General features: G+C 33.5%; 1 pseudogene; it reads right to left on the minus strand.

The window, feature by feature from the left end:
* The window catches only part of LOC136118658 (small ribosomal subunit protein uS2-like), a 49,250-nt pseudogene that overhangs the window by 17,959 nt on the left and 12,865 nt on the right, over positions 1 to 18,426 (minus strand).

Consider the following 18,426-nt stretch of genomic DNA (forward strand, 5'->3'; position numbering starts at 1 on the left):
CAGTAAAGAGAAACTATAGAAGATAAACGAGAAACAAGTTTAAACTCATGATGTTTCTGGCATTGGAATCAATAACCAGCACTCTTAAGGTAGAAAAATCAACTTTATAAAAGTCTTTCTAACAAGACTCATGTTACTCCTGAAGACATATGGTTTCTGATACATTAGGGATGCAATTAATAATAGCTGAAGGTTTAATGTTTCAGAAAACCCCTGCAGAGTAGCAAGAAAATTCTGTAACTTATGTGTTCAGAGGAGGCAGATGAAGTTGAGGAAGGCTATCAATTGATTGTGATTTATTCTAGGAGCTTTGAATAATATTGTAGCTATTTTTATTTCAGGCAGACACTGTTGGCAGTATTTTTTATCCACATACCTGAATGAGGTTGAAAATACTTATAGGACACCAATAATCACAATAACAAAACCTAGGCCAAAACTAATACCATTAATACATAAAATTTTTCTTGATGTTCAAGGTGTTATTTTTCTCAGAAATAGTTGATAAGACTAAGATTTCCTTGAGAAATAGCTGACTTTGACCCTGTTAAAAAACTGTCAGGTTAGAATGAAATAAATGAGAGTATTTTGTGCACAATTATCATGGACAGTACAGTTAAAACCATCTCAACAAGGAAGCTATACCAAAGAGTCATTAGCAAAAAACAAATTACTTATACAGCATCTTAAAGACAAGGCAATGGACTCGTTGGCTGAGGTACTTTGAATAATTGGGATATGGATCTAAATTGTTTCATTTTTTAAATCACTGTTTTCAAAGTTATGCTATATAATCAGTTTTTCTTGTCCACAATGACATTTCAAGGAGCATCCATCATTTTATAGTCGCTTTCCATTTTAAAAAGGTCAATTGAGTACGTATTCAGTCTCAAACTCAATTCAGCGTGTTCTTTTTTGCTTTAAATGGTCTAAAACCTTTGAATTGGGAGGACCCAGTGTTGGTTCTTTCATATCTCCTCCTTCAGGTCTTGCTCTTCTGTGGTAAATCAGCTCAGTGCTTTGCGATGACCTAGAGGGGTGGGATAGGGAGGGTGGGAGGGAAACGCAAGAGGGAGGGGATATGGGGATATATGTATACATATGGCTGATGGACTCTGTTGTACAACAGAAACTAACACAGTATTGTGAAGCAATTATAATCCAAGAAAGATCTATTAAATAGAAAATGACAGTAGTGTGGAACAAGGCTCCTGCCACAATACTGGTGGCACTTTTTACAAATTCCATTAATACAGATTCTTTACAAAAACATTGCCTATTCACACCAATTCCATGTATTTTCTTTCCAGTTATTCCTCAAACCAGCCTGACAACTGCCACAACTACTTCACCTTAAATTAGGTCCAAAATGGAGCTGCTTTTCCCAAGCATTTTCATCCACACCTTCCCTTATCTTTCTCCATAATAACAATGGCCCTAATATCCTCCCATTAATCAAGCTAGAAACCTCAGAATCTTTTTTCTTCAATATTACTATTTGGTATTCTTCAATATTACTATTTATCTAATTTTTTTTGGTTCCTTTAGTTTTTATATAAAATATGAATATTTCACTCTCCCCTACATATTTTATCTTCACTGTCAAAATTCTAGTCTAAACCAAGATTGTAAACTTACTTTTAGGCAACTATAGTAGCATCCCCTCCATACTGCTTCCCACCTGTTTCTTTCCTAATGTATGCTTCCCACAGCAAAATAATTTATATGTGTGTGTATATATATATATATATATATATATATATATCATGTCATGCTAATCTATTTAAACCACTTCCCATTTACTTAGCCCAAAAACCACTTCTAGGCTCAGAACCCTAGCCTCTTTTATCTTTTCCCTTTTCTTTTGGCTTTCTCTCTATGTAATTTAAACATTTAGTACTATTTTTCAGGGCAAGCAGTTTGTTTTCATATGCCTGGCTTTTTTCCATTCCTTAAATTGGATCTTCATTGTGAACATGGTGAAGTGATTTCCCCCAATCACTCTGTTTATGTAGGGTGACCAAGCATTCCTCTCTATTACAGATTGACATTATCTTTCCTAATTTAAAATTTTTGATTTTCAATTTTGTACTTATTTGTTTGTCATTTGTTTATTGTATTATTTTCCTAATGGATGGTGACTTTCACAACAAATGTATTATTGTCTGTTAAAGTCATCAATGTATGCTAGTTATGAGGAATTAGGGATGGTTTGCCTTATTATTTAGGCATAACGCATAAGCCATCATACATGCATCTGTGTGTAGGTATGTATATGATATGTATGTTTATGTAGAAGGTACATATATGCATGTGTGTGTACAGATAGATAGACAGATAAAAATGGCCCGTTAGTTAATTTAGCATGGGATTAGAAAACCGAGGTAAAATAAAAATGTATCTCTCCATTTCATTATCAATTTACTACCCCAAGCTGAAGGGAATATAGAAAAATATCCTTGTAACCTAGAAATGAGCTGATACATTTGCAGCAGTTCAGTCAAATTTAAGCCAAAACCATTGCAAGAAACATTAATTAATATGATTACATCTAACTTAGGATTTGGTTAAATGAAGGACATAATGGACAAAGTTTCCAGACAGAGGGCATCCCAGGGAATGATACTGAACTATCTACAATCATCAAGGGAATAATGTTTAACGATTAATAAGAATACATTTTGTACTTCAATCTAATCTGACAAAAAATATAAAGCTAAATAAAGTCAAGTATTAGTAAGACTGTGGGAAAAAACTAACAATTGTAGTATTGTTGATCTTTTAAAATTTGTATATTTGAGTGGGTGAATAGTAGCTCTTTTTTTAAAAAAAAGTTTAGAAATGTCTAATATTACAGCTATTCTATGCATATCTGTGAATCTGTTAACACCCAAGCACATTAAGTATTCACCTAGTCTGTGATCGAGTATTTCTATTCTTGGGTAGGTATCTGCATCCCAGAAAATGATCTCACTGCTCTCTTGGTCCTCTGTACAAGAATGTCCATCCCGTTGTTATAAATGATATCAAGGAGTCATCGGTAGTCTAGGTTTCCATCACTGTAGGTGTTGTTAAATAAAATGTGATACACACTATGAAAAAGAATGCAGCAGCAAAAGCAGTCTGTTAAGACTGCTAGATAGATAGCAGTCTTAGCAGTCTTTTAGATAGATATTTAAGAAATAGTATGAACTCAAATTACTCATCCACTGGTGAGTTGACATAAACAAAATGTGGTACACCCACTCGATGGAATACTACACAAAAATAAAAAATGAATGAGTGCTGATACACTTACCAAAAGCTTCATGATTTGTGAAAAAGCCAGACACATGTAACTGTATATTATATGATTCCAAAGGATATTTTGAGATGATATGAAATTGTGAGTAAAGAAAGAGGCATGAGTGGCGATCTCAACACTCTGTCACATCTTTTTATTCTGTATTATCTTTATAAGATGAATGGGCTCCGGTTATGATACGTATATATTCAGATAATCTCATTCATGGAAGATCATGATTCATGGAAGACTATGAATCAGAATGATCTGTAAGGCATGCTGTGAACAATACAAGAAATATGAAACCCATATAGAAAACTGGAAAAAATAAAAATCATCTTTCATGGTGAAGTATGCTTTATTCATTTGACTCACTACTCATTTTGGTTGATTTTTTTTTTCCGTAAGTGATGTTAATTTAAGTGTTTAAGCAATTTCTCTTATTCGGAGAGGCAGAAATAAAACAAAGTTTACTGAATAGTCACAAACTGGCGCATGTTATCCCAGGAATGTGTTTTCTTTGTTTCTTTTATTGCAGGTGGAATTTACTATGGTGGAGAGTAAAATTAGCTAAATTTTCTTCAGGCTACAATTCACAGACTATAGTTTTTACAGGAGATTCTAACTCAAAACTTGCCAATAATACAGAGATAGCAGGAAGTATGAGGCAAACTCTGTTTGAGGACTTTTTTCTCTCCAAGTGACATCCAATATGATGAATTTCTTTTTAACACCATTGACCTGATCTATTAAAATAGCTGTAACAATTTATGGCTTGGCCATAAAACATGCAATATTTACATACTCTGGCAAGAGCTAATTGCTCCATTCAATCAAGTAGTGTATCAAATATATAATCATGTACAGAACTATACTATCTTATTGTGTGAATTTTACATACGTACAGTTTTTCCACTTTGGAGCACCTATTTACAGTGACAATAAGTAGCACAAGCAAATAAGAATAAATTAAGTAAAAAAGAAAAAAAAAACCCAGAAAGTTTAAACAACTATTAATGGAAAGTAAGAAGTAACACGTTGAGTTTTATTTGTAGGTAATATGTAAAGACATGGAGAAACAGATTTGGAGGTTTCGGCGATTTTTTGCTAGAAGAAATCTGTTTCTAACTTGGATGATTAGAGATAAATAATAAACACTTATTTGATTAATCTGGGGAAACTTCCTTAAAGAATTAAACTTCCAGAACTTTTATTCTTTTTATTTTTTGAGATTTTATTTTTTTAATCTTTAATTTTAAAAAATTTTTTGCATTGATTGTTCCCTTTTTAGAATTTTTATTTTATATTAAAGTGTACTTGATTTACACTGTTGTGTTAGTTTCAGGTATACAGCAAAGTGATTCCATCATACATATACATATATCCATTATTTTCCAGATTTTTTCCCGTATAGGTTATTATAGTCCAAAGAAGACATACAGACGGCCAAAAAGCACATGAAACGATGCTCAACCTCACTAATTATTAAAGAAATGCAAATCAAAACTACAATGAGGTATCACCTCACACCATTCAGAATGGCATCATCAAAAACAATTAAAAAGAAAAGAAAGAAAGATATACTAGAAAAGAAAGATATACTAGATGCAAAGGTATCAAAAAAAAAACAAAGGCATAAACGTTTTTGTATTTTAGATGGTGCTATTCAAGCAGAAGTCTAAAAACAATTTATGTAGGCAATTTTATCAATCTTATGTGGTAGAATGCCATAGTGTTATATTTTAATATTTTCCCTAGCTCAATAAGAAACACATTCACCCAGGTTATTTTGGGTAGTTTCATCAATGAGAGTCTGAATACCTGACCACCATGACTAGCTTAGTCACGTGTTGCTGGACTTCTACATTTACCATCAAAACTGGATGAGGGAGTACCACCAAGAAGTATCCAAGTAATAGCTTGAAAACTAAATGTAATTCTCCCCCCATTTCATAACAGCATACCTAACTCCTGATTCAGAGTCAATTACCCCTGTCAGTATGCTGACACCCCTTCTAAGTTGCTGGTTCCTGAGTTCAAGGATTTTTAAGTGCCCTGGTGATGCTCATAGCTAATAGTTCAGTGGGCCTCTTTCTCTTTTTTCATGGTGGAAATGATTATTTTTTAATAGAGTGAACTTGTAAGGAAACCTTTCTGCATATCCACATGTAAATGCTAAGATTCTGAGCATGCTATATTTTGGGGGTTGGTTCGGTGTATTCTGAATTTTAAATAAGTTTATTTGAAATAAATCCTTACAATTCTTGTATTATTAATAATTATTGAAAAAATGAATAACAACTATTATAAAACCATTGCTTATTTCAATTTAATCCACAGAATATTTTTAAATCATTGAATATAGTCACAAGTAGATTATCTCAACTCATTTTTTTCTTCCAGTTTTATTGAGAAATAATTGATATACAGCACTGTGCAAGTTTAAGGTGTACAGCATGATTTGACTCGCATTATGTTGTGAAATTCACTCCATTAGAGTATAATAGTATTGTTCTATAAGATAAAAAGAACCAACAGAGTCATAGACAATTCAATATATAAACTCTATATCACACCGAGGATGTTTTTTCTATGACCCACCCCCAACATTTTAATAGAGCTACAATGAGAACTCCCTTGAATCAGGCGGAAAGGAGTGATGTCACATTCCCTAATGTATTTAGGACAATAATTGATACCAGTACGTATTCACTGTGCACATGTTATCTTCCGGAAATAAGTGGAAGGCAGCCAAAATGTACCAGCTTGAGAGTAAATTATAACTCATTTCTTAATATCGAGAGAATCCAGTATGCTGCAACACTGCAGATAATTGTGTTTGCATCAGCCACTGTGTGATAACATTTCACCTGAAATAGAGAAACTCTTAATGAGTTCCCTTAAAAAAAAATCAGAGCTGAATTACTGATACCATCCTTCTTCCTGACATCCCCAGACATATGATCTTATAGGACATGAGTTCTGCCATCCCTCTCAGCCATGCTTCTATGAATTTAACTATTTTAGATTTCTTATATGAGGAATATCATGTAGTATTTGTCCTTCTGTGTCTAACTTATTTCACTTACCACAATCTCCTCCAAGTTCATCCATATTGTCACAAAAGGTAGGTTTTCCTTCATTTATATGGCTGAATAATATTCCACTGTATGCATATACCACATTTTCTTTACCCATTCATGTGTTGACTGACACTTATGTTGCTTCCATATCTTGGCTGTTGTGAATAATGCTGCAATGAGATAGGATTACAGAAAACACTTAAGATATTGATTTCCATTCTTTTGGATATATACCCAGGGACTGCTGGCTCATATGGTAGTTCTATTTTCTTGTTTTTGTTTTTGTTGTCATTATTGTTGTTGTTTTGAGGAACCTCCGTACTCTTTTCCATAATGGCTGTATCAATTTAAATTTCTACCAGTAGTGTATAAGTGTTCACTTTCTCCGTATCCTCACCATTATCTGTTATTTTCTTAATAAAAGTCATCCTAACAGATGTGGAGTGATATTTCAGTGTAATTTTGATTTGCAGTTCCCTGAAAATTAGTGATATTGAACATTTTTTCATATGTGTGTTGATCATTCATATGTCTTCTTGGGAGAAATGTGTATTTATTTACTTTACCTATTTTTAAATTAGGTTATTTGTTGTTGCTCTTGTTTGCTATTGAGTTATACCAGTTCTTTATAATTTTGTATATTATTTTACTGCATATATGGTTTGCAAATATTTTCTCACATTCCACAGGTTGCCTTTTCATTTGGTTGCTTGTTTCCTTTGCTATGCAGAAAATTTTTAATTTGATATAACCCCATTTGTCTATTTTTGCCTTTATTGCATATGCTTTTTGTGTCATGTCCAAGAAATAATTGCCAAGGCCAACATCCAGAAGGTTTTTCCCCATTTTGCCTTCTAGGAGTTGTACAGTTTCAGATCTTACATTTAAGTCTTTAATCCACTAATGATGATATTTTATAGTGTTCCTTTTCCCATTCTTGACATTAATTGAATTGTTCCCAACTCTGAGTAAAGGCCATTTTAGTTCCTGTATAACATTCTTGTAACATGTTGTATAATTTATACCCATAAGCATTTTTAAATTAAGTGATAATCAAAGGAGAACATTTTGTAATAAATATGGTAAATATTAAGGTAGATTAATTTGTGTTGCAAACAAGTTTGCAACACAATTTAACTAACTAAAATTGATATGTGGTCCTCATTTTAAAAATCTTAAGAAAAGTGGAAAACTCCAACATCATTTGATCATCCACCTATTCCTGTAACTTTATAGCACCTACAGTTTTATGAACATTTAATTTATGATAGTAATAAACCTATTTGATAGCAAATCCTAAACTCAGTAGAAATAAGTGCAAGATCAGTAATCTTAAATGTACAGAGTCTAACCTTGAAAAACATACAGTATCAGCAGTCTAGACTTATATTCAGATATAGGTAACATCCTGTTGGTAACACTTAATGACTTGACAGAGCATCAAATATTGGCAAAATGAATGTTTAGTTTCATTTTATTAAATATTGAAGGAAAGTTTTAGATACCTATATATAAGGAGTGACCAGTGTTTGCATAAACTTTCAATTTGATGCTTCAAATTTTGACATAGATTTTTTTTAGGACATTCTGCTAAGTGATTGTTGTATATCTGGTAAGTCTTAAATGAGAAATGACTATTTTATAGGTATATGTTGATAGTCTATAAACAATAATTAAATTAAATACATTTTTATATATTAGCAAAAAGACCTTTGGTGGTGACACAATGGTATAATAGAAATCAGAAATATAAATTATTCCAAATTTATTTTTATTTTCTATAACTCCTGCTAAAATATTCTTTCAGGGGGTAAAAAGAAGACTCTGGAGAATATAAACATTTATTGTGTAGTTGTGAGCCTTTATTTATTCTAATGTGTTGGATATCACAAAGCAAGACTCGCAGAAGACAAAAATAGCACAAAGCAATCTTCAAAGAACAGTGACTCACTTTGAGTTCTTTTCAGAGTAAAAAAAGGAGTTGTATTTCCCACAATTTTGAAGACTTAATCTTGACGTCTCCCACTTACCCTGAGAACTAGAAAGCAAAGATATCTGCTAGAAATGAGTGGGAGTGTCATATATGAAGGAATGTTAAGGTTCTGTTACTAGTTAGGGCCCTTCCATTGAGGACAAAAAAAAAAAAAAGGTTATTAGTGAAAATATAAAATGCAAGTAAAATTTTTACAAATTAAAATCTGTTACCTAAAATGCCACTGCTAATTGTTATCATTGTACATATGTGTCTCTAAATGTACACAATATTAGTATTAAAAACACAGAAAACAAAAGACAGGACTGATTCAGAGAGGGAATTGGCTGGGTAAGTGACAGCAAACATGGATTGTAAAAGAGATGAGAACTTAAGAAAAATTGGATGAGATGGATTAATGACAGGGGAAAGGTGAAATCCAGAGAGGGATAATAACCCAGAAAGATAATCATGTCTGATTCTAGTAAGGGGAAGAAATTGAGGGCCTTGAGGTGATTATGAGACTGTATATTTAGTATGTATAGTATATGTAATATATAGTATGTAGTATATATATACTATACAACATATATAGTATACATATACACATACTGTACATATGTACATTTTATATATACACATTATATATAGATGTACATGTATATGAATAATATATACTATATTCGTGCTTCTACTGGAAAATTTTGCTCTTTTGATAATTAGAAATATAGCAGGTATATATTTCTTCTAAAATATTAGAAGAATTCCTAATGTTATATATTTATAAGCTGACACATTTTTCTTTTTTTAGCCATGCCTCATGGCTTGTGGGATCTTAGTTCCCCCAGCAGGGATTGAACCCAGGCCCTCAGTAAAAAAGTATAGAATCCTGGTCACTGGACTGCCAAGGAATTCCCAGTGACACATTTTTTAAATGAGTTTTGCATATATAGCTGTCTGGAGTACTAGGTACATTGATTGGCTCTAGATCTTTAGATTAGTAACATCTATCATTAGACCTGTGAGCTTTTTGAGATGGGTGCCATCCACATGGTAATTCTGACACTTGTTTTCAGTAATTATTTTAATCTCAAACATATTTTTGTAAGAAATGGTAGACTAGAAATGGAAACATCTGTAACTGAAATAGTGATGTGCTAAATTGCCAAATAGATTTTTCAAAAGCGATTTATCAGCTTTGTTGATACCATCTGCAGAGTGAAGCACCATCAAAGCACTGTAAAAGTGCAGTTTTCTCTGAGTGGAAGTTACCGAATGAAGTGATTGAAGAAATAAATATAACAAAAAAGAAATAGGATAAATGCAGTGAAAACAGGGGGAAACCCCCCCCCCCCAAATTACAAAGATGAAAAACTACCGTCATTTTGGCTTCTTCACATTTTTTTAAATTGCATATTGTATGTCCATCTTTGAAATAAAAGCTGTGAAAAGATGCCCATTTAACTAGTTCTTTAGTTCATCTTAGTTATGTGTGAGAGGATTTATTTATTGAATACCTTCTACCTTCTCTTTTATCTGTGCACTTTCTGCAAAAATTAAACTCTTTTCGATTATGCATTATTCTTTCAGTATAAGGGGAGTATTTGCTTCACCATTTGACCTGTGTGATTGGCTTGAAATAATTAATGTGTTCACAATATGAGCAGGATGCCAGTGGTGGGAGTTGGCATCACAGAGATATGCTCCTTACAAGACTATCAGAGTACAGGGCTTTGGTGAAACAAATTACTGAGCAAAGTTATGACAATGCCATAGTCGCATGTCATTCAGCCATTTGAAAAATAACACTTATTAAATGCCTGCTCCATCTGTGGGTATTTCTGTGAGGAAATAAAACTTGTTTTTGCATGGCCCTTATATTCTAGTGGTGACAACAAGAATTTTTTAGACTTAATCTTATAATAAGTTAGGAGGCGATATATGTCATGGAGAATAAGGCATAGAGAAATAAGATAGATTTCAGTAAAAGGGATATACTTATAAAATAAGAGTGGTCAGGGAGAGCCATGTGGAGAAGGTGACCTAGAAGCAAAGGCTGGAAGAGGCTGAGGAACAAGTGTTGTGAATCTCTGGGGGGAGGAGCTCTCCATTTAGTGAGAACATGAAAGGCAAAGGCTCTGAAGCAAGTAATTGATGTTGATACGCCCCAAATATCTGTTAATCAACAAATAGGACAAACATCACGGTTGTCTGTGAAAAATGGTCAATTATCATGCATTTGCATTTCCCAAAATTAGGTGGAAAAGATAGAAATGTAAAGTCCATGACTTCAATAATAACAGGAATGTAGTTATTTGCATAAAAAGTCTTCTTACCATAACCAGAGTCCATCTTAGTAAATAGAGATCATAGACATGTTTTTACCTACCTAAGTAGAAGACTTTTGGTTGACATAAATGTATTAATCAACTGGAATAAAACTCCCAGATTAAACCAAATCCTGGTGACTTTTATAATGATAAAAACATTTTTCTTATTTTTAAGGTATTCTCCAAGGCAATATTCTGTGAGTGAATTTCTCTGTGTGTGTGTGTGTGTGTGTTTACAATCGTTTAGAAAGTGCATTCTATTAAGATGGGGAGTATTATTTGAATAGATTCCCGAGTGAGTGAGGCATCATCAGCAAAACCCACTGCACACCCTGAAGGACAAATCAAAACCCTTTAATAGAGGAATGCTTTACAGAAAAGCTGCATCCCAGAAAACAGAGTGGGGATCAGAGTTGTGACTGTCACAATCTCTTCTGTGTAGACAGATTCACTTGAAAATGGAATTGTTTCATTCAGTTTCAGGAGCACTTTGGGTTCTCTCATGATATATTTTATTCCCTCCTTTGAATGTGGGTTGTTTATGTCACCTTTCTTCTTATGGAACATAACATTCTTTAGAAAAGAAGTTGTTCTGCTTCCTTTCGTATTTTGCTTAGGATTCAGCAAAATGTTCTCCTAGGAGAATCATATAAATATATTTGCTCATTTAAGCATCTAATAAATATAATTAGTTGGATTAAATAGAATTTGGTGTTAAATGTATTAAAGTCATGACATACTTAAAATATTCTCTTTAAAAAGATAATTTAATAAATCAGTCTGTATTTCTCGTATGTATGTGGTTGCCAATTTATTTTTCAGATTTTACATTTGCTAAAAACCAAAAATCCTTGCACTTGTGTGTAGTAGTTTTTCTGACAAAGAAATACCTTTCTTAGTATCTAAGATTTGGGGAAGATATCCATGTTTCCACATTACTAAGTCTATTTCTCTGTAGACAATGTAATGCAAGTCATTACAAAACTCAGAGAAAGCATTACACTACATTACATCATGTAAGGGAGTTTTTGACATTGCCTAACACACAGCAGATTTCAGGTCTTGAGATACTGCAGCAGCAGGGAGAGTAGAGAAATTAATGACCAAATTCACTAATTCTAATTTCTAAATAGGATTGTGTGAATGCTGAAAAACATTCAATCCCTGCTGCTTCGCTTTCATGCTCAACGATGACCCACAAGAGTCTCATGCATATACTTGGCTACCAAAGAAATTCTATGTTTTATATCTAACCGCAAAAGGAACAACTCCCTATTTGCTTACCATGCAGAAGAAGGTAATGGCCATGTCTTTGACCCCAACAATTTTAAAAATCCAGGAATATTTTAAGATGCATAATCTATCCTTCAAGCAATCCATGAGCGTCAAATGTATATATTTGTATGTATATATATAAAATATGTACATATATTTATATATATAAAGTAGTCTAATAATAAACTATTTTGATGAAAATATCCTATGACTTCATATTGTGTTCCTACTGTGTGATGAATACTATATATATATGTATATATAGTAACTTTCAATATATATTGCATATACTATATAATAAAAATTTCACGTGGTAATCATTGCAAAAATTTTTATGAGGTTCAGAAAGATTACTTTGCTCAAGGTCATTCTACTTGTATTTCTTAACAAGGATTTATATCAAGATCTTTTTCCTTGTAAAGACATTTATCTATTTTGCATATTGCTATTCATAAATATTTATATCTAGTCCCTTCAAGAAGAAATAAAAATGCAGTTGCCCTTGGTTCTCCTAGTAGAACAATGAGTCTTAACTAGGTTGGGGCATATGATAATCAACTAAGAGGTTTTTTTTATAAATAACGAATATGATACCCTCTCCCCTTTCCCCCATCTGGATGTTGATAACCCTCCAGTAACCACTGTGTGTGTTTAAAAAAATATTAGAGTTGACTAATGATCTTCCTCTACTTCCTCACTGCCTCCCTTCCATTTGAGAAGCTATGCTATAGATTTCTATTCAGTAATATCAGGAGGTAATTATAAATAAAATTGGAAATGAATCTCCCCATTCCCCTTTTACCTTCCCTGTATTCACACAGTTATCCTATGAAAAATGGGGGATGTAGAACAATCCTCTTGTCATATCCCCTTTTGCTCATGCATTGCCAAAGAGTTAGCAATGCTGGATTCAAACCGCAGGACACAATTATCTGAGCTCTTAGGGCTAGCATAAGCAAAATTTTAAGAATTTTTCAAATTAAGAGAAGATATAAAAATATTAAGATGCATCTTGAAAGGAGACCTAGTAATACTTAGGAGAATAATACACATCTTATTTTAGAACATAGGCAAGTCTGAGTAAAGTATGTTATTATATGCAAGCCAGAGCATCTTATCAAATACTATTAGTGTTTAATCAATATCTGTCATTTCCTCTATCAACTGTGATTAGGAGATCAAAGAATGTTTATAGAGTTCAGAGTTCATGCAGATATAAATACTATAATGTCTTCGCCTTATGTTAGATGATGAAATTAAAAAACTCAAGCATACTCTAAGTAATCTGGATACTGACTGTGATAATTAAAGAATATGATGGTCTATAATTATGACTTAAGTAAAATAATTAAAATTATTTAGCTGACATATCAATTCCAGCCAGTGCTTTGTTGCAACAGTCTGCCAATTGATTAAGCATGGTGGCTCAATAGATTCAGTCAGTTTAGGAGAGATATTTATTAAAACAGATTAATACATATGTATCTCTGTCCTGGAGAGAATGGTAAAATCTACAATATAATGGAGGACACTTAGAAAGAAATTTTATTAAAATACAAACTAGAGTTGGGTAAGAAAAGTTGAAGACTAGTTATTGGAAGAATAATAGCAAAATGAGGTCTCAACTACGTGGGTTCTAAATGAGACTTTTAGGAAATATAACCACTCTGTGAGCATACAAATCTTGGTTATTACTGATTGATCATATTATTTTGAGGGCATGCCTAATAGTTTGACTTATGATGATCAGTAAATATGCAAAGATACATATTTTAAGACAATATATAATCATCCCCAAATGTGGATGGCTTCATTGTGTTTAAGTACATGAATATTTTTGTGAGTAAGGAGGAGGGGGAGATGTTTATCTAATGTTTAAGAAAATAGATAGTTATCTTAATTGTGAAGGGGTTGGGGAGCCCAGAATAAGTGTGGGTTATCTATTTTATGTTTTCCTAATTATAAGAATAGTAATATTTAAATTTCTTTTCAGATATTTGGTGAAATCTTGAAGTGAGTCAGTAGAAGTTTATTAACATAAAATGAACTATGTGAGAGGTTTTTTCCCCTGTGAAGAATAAGTGTACGTGGCTGTTTTCATTTCAGTCCATAGGAAGAAAAGGTTGCTTCTGTTATTGTCCCTCCAAGAACAATTAGAACAATCAGGCTAAATATTAAAACATACAATTTGTTTGATTGCATCAGAGTGCTAATAATGCGTTGGGGGTTTACCTGGGGAAGATAATAAGAAAGACCAGAGAAGGTAGCTAAGTTTTACATTTTCCCTGAAATCAATTGCGAATTCTTAAAGTAGTTCATAAGAGATCATGTGGTTGAGCAAATATGTTGACAACAGACTCAAGAGAATTGGTGGAAAAGAAAAAATTGGAAATGAAGGCATAACAAAGAGAAGTGCCCTGTTAACCAATCCATTTTCAGTGTAGGACCACAAAGCTTTATTCTGTGAGTCAGGGTGAAGTGGATAAAAGCCAACCCTTACAAGGTCTAAAAAAAAAAAAAAAAAAAAAAGCCAACCCTTACAAGGTCTAAATCCCAGTTTAGAAGCATCTTAATTTTTGCTATAAGGCAAATATGAAAGACAATGGTCCGCAGGCCAAATTGGACCCACTACTTATTTGTGTACAGTTCACAAGCTAAGAATAATATTTACATTTAGTAATATTTTAATTTAATATTTCAAATGTAACTGTAGAAAAAACTTTCAGCCTTTTGGCAAAAACTGTTGCTCAGATTGTTGAGGAAATTGTCTCATGGCACGCAAAGCCTAAATATATTCTGGTTCTTTACACAAAGTTTGCTGACTCCTGTTTTGTGATGATCTGGGCTTGCAAAGCCAAGAGGCATGCCAGGAGCAAAAATAAATCTGTGGAGAAAGATGGTACAATTTGAGGCCTCAAAAATCTCTACCTTTTTTCCCATAAAAATATTTTCCTCTTAATCAAAAATAAAGAGAAAATCTACAGACTGTACTGACTGTAAACCCAAAGAAGATACAAAAAATATAAACAGATCCAAAGTAGATGCAGATAATTTAATAGTCAGACAAGATCAAAAGAGCCACAATAAATATAGACAAGGTATTAAAAGAAAATATGAAATATTTGGCAGAAAACTGAAAATTTAGAAAAAATAATCAAATAAAAATCCTACAGCTAAAATGTCAAGAATTGAATTGAATAACTCAATAAATATACTTAGAAGAATATTAGATACAGTTCTAAAGTTCTGTATCATGACTTTTGTTTATTAGTTTGGAGGTTCTACCTTGAAGGCTAAGAGAGAAATATAAAAAAAACCCAGTAAATTGCATATATATACAATTCTTTTTGTATGTCTACAACATACAGATTCTAGTTAAAAAAAAATTAGAAATTGTACAATATTTTTTACTATTTGCTTTGTATAAATATTTTTAAAAGTCAATATTTTCATATCATATCATATTGGAAATAAGCCTCTGGAAATGATGATTTTACAGTGTAACAAATAGTAATAGTAATAAAATTAAATACATCACAACCGAATTACAATAAAGTGAACAGAAACCGTATTAAAATAACAGTGAAATCCTGTTTAAAGGCATAAAAGTATAAAAAGAGCCACATTCAGGGGCTGCATGTCCATGGAGGAGGTGAATGAGCAGACACTTAACATCCAAAACAAAAACAGCAGCTAATTTGTGGAGTGGATTCCCAACAATGTGAAAACAGCTGTCTGTCACATCCTACCCTAGGGGCTAAAAATGCTGGCCACCTTCACTGGCAAGAGCGCCCTCCATCCTGGAGCTGTTCAAGCCATCTGGGAGCAGTTCACGGCCATATTCAGGTGCAAGGCCTTCCTGCACTGGAGATGGAATTCACTGAGGCCGAGAGCAAGGTGAACTACCTGGTGTCCGAGTACCAGCAGTACCAGGACCCCGTGGCTGAGAATGAGGCTGAGTTTGAGGAGGTGGCTTGGAGCTGTCAGCTACCTGGAAAGCACGGAAGTTATGTGAACGCTTCACTCACAGCCTGTTCTCTGATAGCCATGTCACCCTGCCTGGGCACTTGCCCTTCTTTCTGTCTTAACATCACATGCTGTACAGAAGCCACCAGTAAAGCATTTTCATAGTGAAAAAAGATCTTTAAGTTACACTTCTTTATGTACATGTATACATTGTTTTTAAATGCTCATGAACTAGGAAATAATATCAGATATCCTAGTTTATGCACCTTGACAATCTCAGACAGATGGGGTTGAGTTAGGGAAAAAAGAGTTTAAGTTCGTCTTTCATAACATTGCGGGGTTTATTTTCTTGCACTATTTACAATATATTCACTATTTACAATATATTTCAGCAGTTGTAATATAATGCCTAAAAATTTAGAAGAAAAACAACAAGGAGAAATTATACCAATTTTATATTGTGACTTCATATGAGTGTCTCAGGGGATCTAAATATTTTCTTCAGCCTCTATTTCAGGTACTTCAGGGAGATGATGCATCCGCCCCTCTCTATACCAAAGCATGAATGTAGATTGCCTGAAATAGAAAGGTTGATTGCTTCCTGGAGCTGTTTCTCCCTGGGAGATCATCCTTTGAAAAGGTTCTGCATTAGAAAATAGACTTCATCATATAGCATTAAAATTTGTTTTAAAAGGAGGAAACATGAAAACAGTTTCATGAAGTAAAGAAAATTTGTTGAAATTATTGTAATCTCCAAGGTGTTCTCACACTTTGATTAAAAACATAGCAATTTAATATGAAATTCTTTGAAAATATTATATCATTTTTGAGAGTAGGGGCAATAGAGTTTAAGTTTAATGTCTTTTTGGGAGGCAGCGTTTATGTTGAATGTTTAAATGTTAACAACACTGTGAGCTGTCTAAGTATTCCTTCCTAGCAAGGTTACAACTTATGGTCTATCATTTTCAGTGCTTTCTGTTCTCAATATTACTGACTTGCTTCCCTGCAACATTCTAATGTTTACTTTTAGCACAACAGTTACTTAGTGTCAGATTCTAACACCAGAACTTAAAAGCTATGTGATTTAGGCCAATCTATTTAGCTTCCTTTTATGTAAATTTGAAAGAATGACACTTTCCTTAGAGGATAATGAGGATTTAATGAAAATTTTGTAGAAAGAATTTATATATATTGTGTCTAAAACACAAGTGGTGTTTTATGAATATGAATTGTTCTACCTTCCTTTACCATAACTTGACTACACTTTTCTTCATTTTGCATGGACAAACTTAGTTATGGATTACTCCTTAGAGGTCAAAACTACCTCCAAATTCTACCCAGTATGCTGTTAAGATACAGGCTCAAGACTTCTGTTTTTATATATAAATCTTAGGCTTAGGAAATAATACCTCAGGGTCGATGTAAACATCATCAAAAGCTCCTTGTAAGCACTAGGTGGAAGTTCTACTACCAACAAAAATGAAATTTATGTGCTATACTCACAGCAACGGAGCAGGATTGTTAAAGAGCCAGGGAGGGCTTCCCTGGTGGCGCAGTGTTTGGGAGCCCGCCTGCTGATGCGGGGGACGCGGGTTCGTGCCCCGGTCTGGGAAGATCCCGCATGCTGCGGAGCGGCTGGGCCCGTGAGCCATGGCCGCTGAGCCTGTGCGTCCGGAGCCTGTGCTCCGCAACGGAAGAGGCCACAACAGTGAGAGGCCCGCGTACCGCAAAAAAACAAACAAACAAAAAGAGCCAGGGAAAGGCCCCCCTGATTATTTGTCCCCTGGCTCAGAAATGCAAGTGTTTCACAAACTAGATACCTGGGAATTTGTACCTCTTTGCATAAATGCACCTTCTTGGGATATTCACTTTTTCTACATTCCTATCCACAAACCCACTGCCATATTTGTGACTTTCATATATATTTTTTCCTCCCCTTTTTCTAGCAGGAGGCTATAGCTTTCAGAAGACAATTGAAAATGAAACGACAAAGGACAAAACGGAATGTATTGTTGAATTTTAGGATCTCAGAAAAGTTGTTAAGAAAAGCCTTCATAAAATAAATGTCAAAGATCGAATTCTATCTGCTTAGAAAAGGCTCAGATAATGGGGCAGGATAAGAGAGTATCATTCCTTGGTCCATCAGAAGAATTCTACAGGAAAGCTATCTCACATAGTAATTTCAGCTAAAATTTGCACAAGTATTATCCCCATTGATATACCCTATATGGGTACAATTTCAATATACAGAAAGAACAATCAAATATGTTACAAAAAGGATATCTTTTTCAAAAACTTTAAGCTTAGATAGATCTCCATGCTTTGAAGATTGATAAAAAGGAAGAAAAAATAGAACTATGAAAAATATTGCAGAAGAAGGAAAAAACAGCATCAGCCTAAATATATAGGGAATACATAAAATATCTGGGAATTACCCATGTGAAATATAAAGTGTTACATTCATCACTTCATTTAAACCTTAAGATCATCCTGTACTCTAAATCGTTATGTACCCCA

This window comes from Phocoena phocoena, chromosome 1 (genome assembly GCF_963924675.1).
Source record: "Phocoena phocoena chromosome 1, mPhoPho1.1, whole genome shotgun sequence".
Lineage (NCBI taxonomy): Eukaryota > Metazoa > Chordata > Mammalia > Artiodactyla > Phocoenidae > Phocoena > Phocoena phocoena.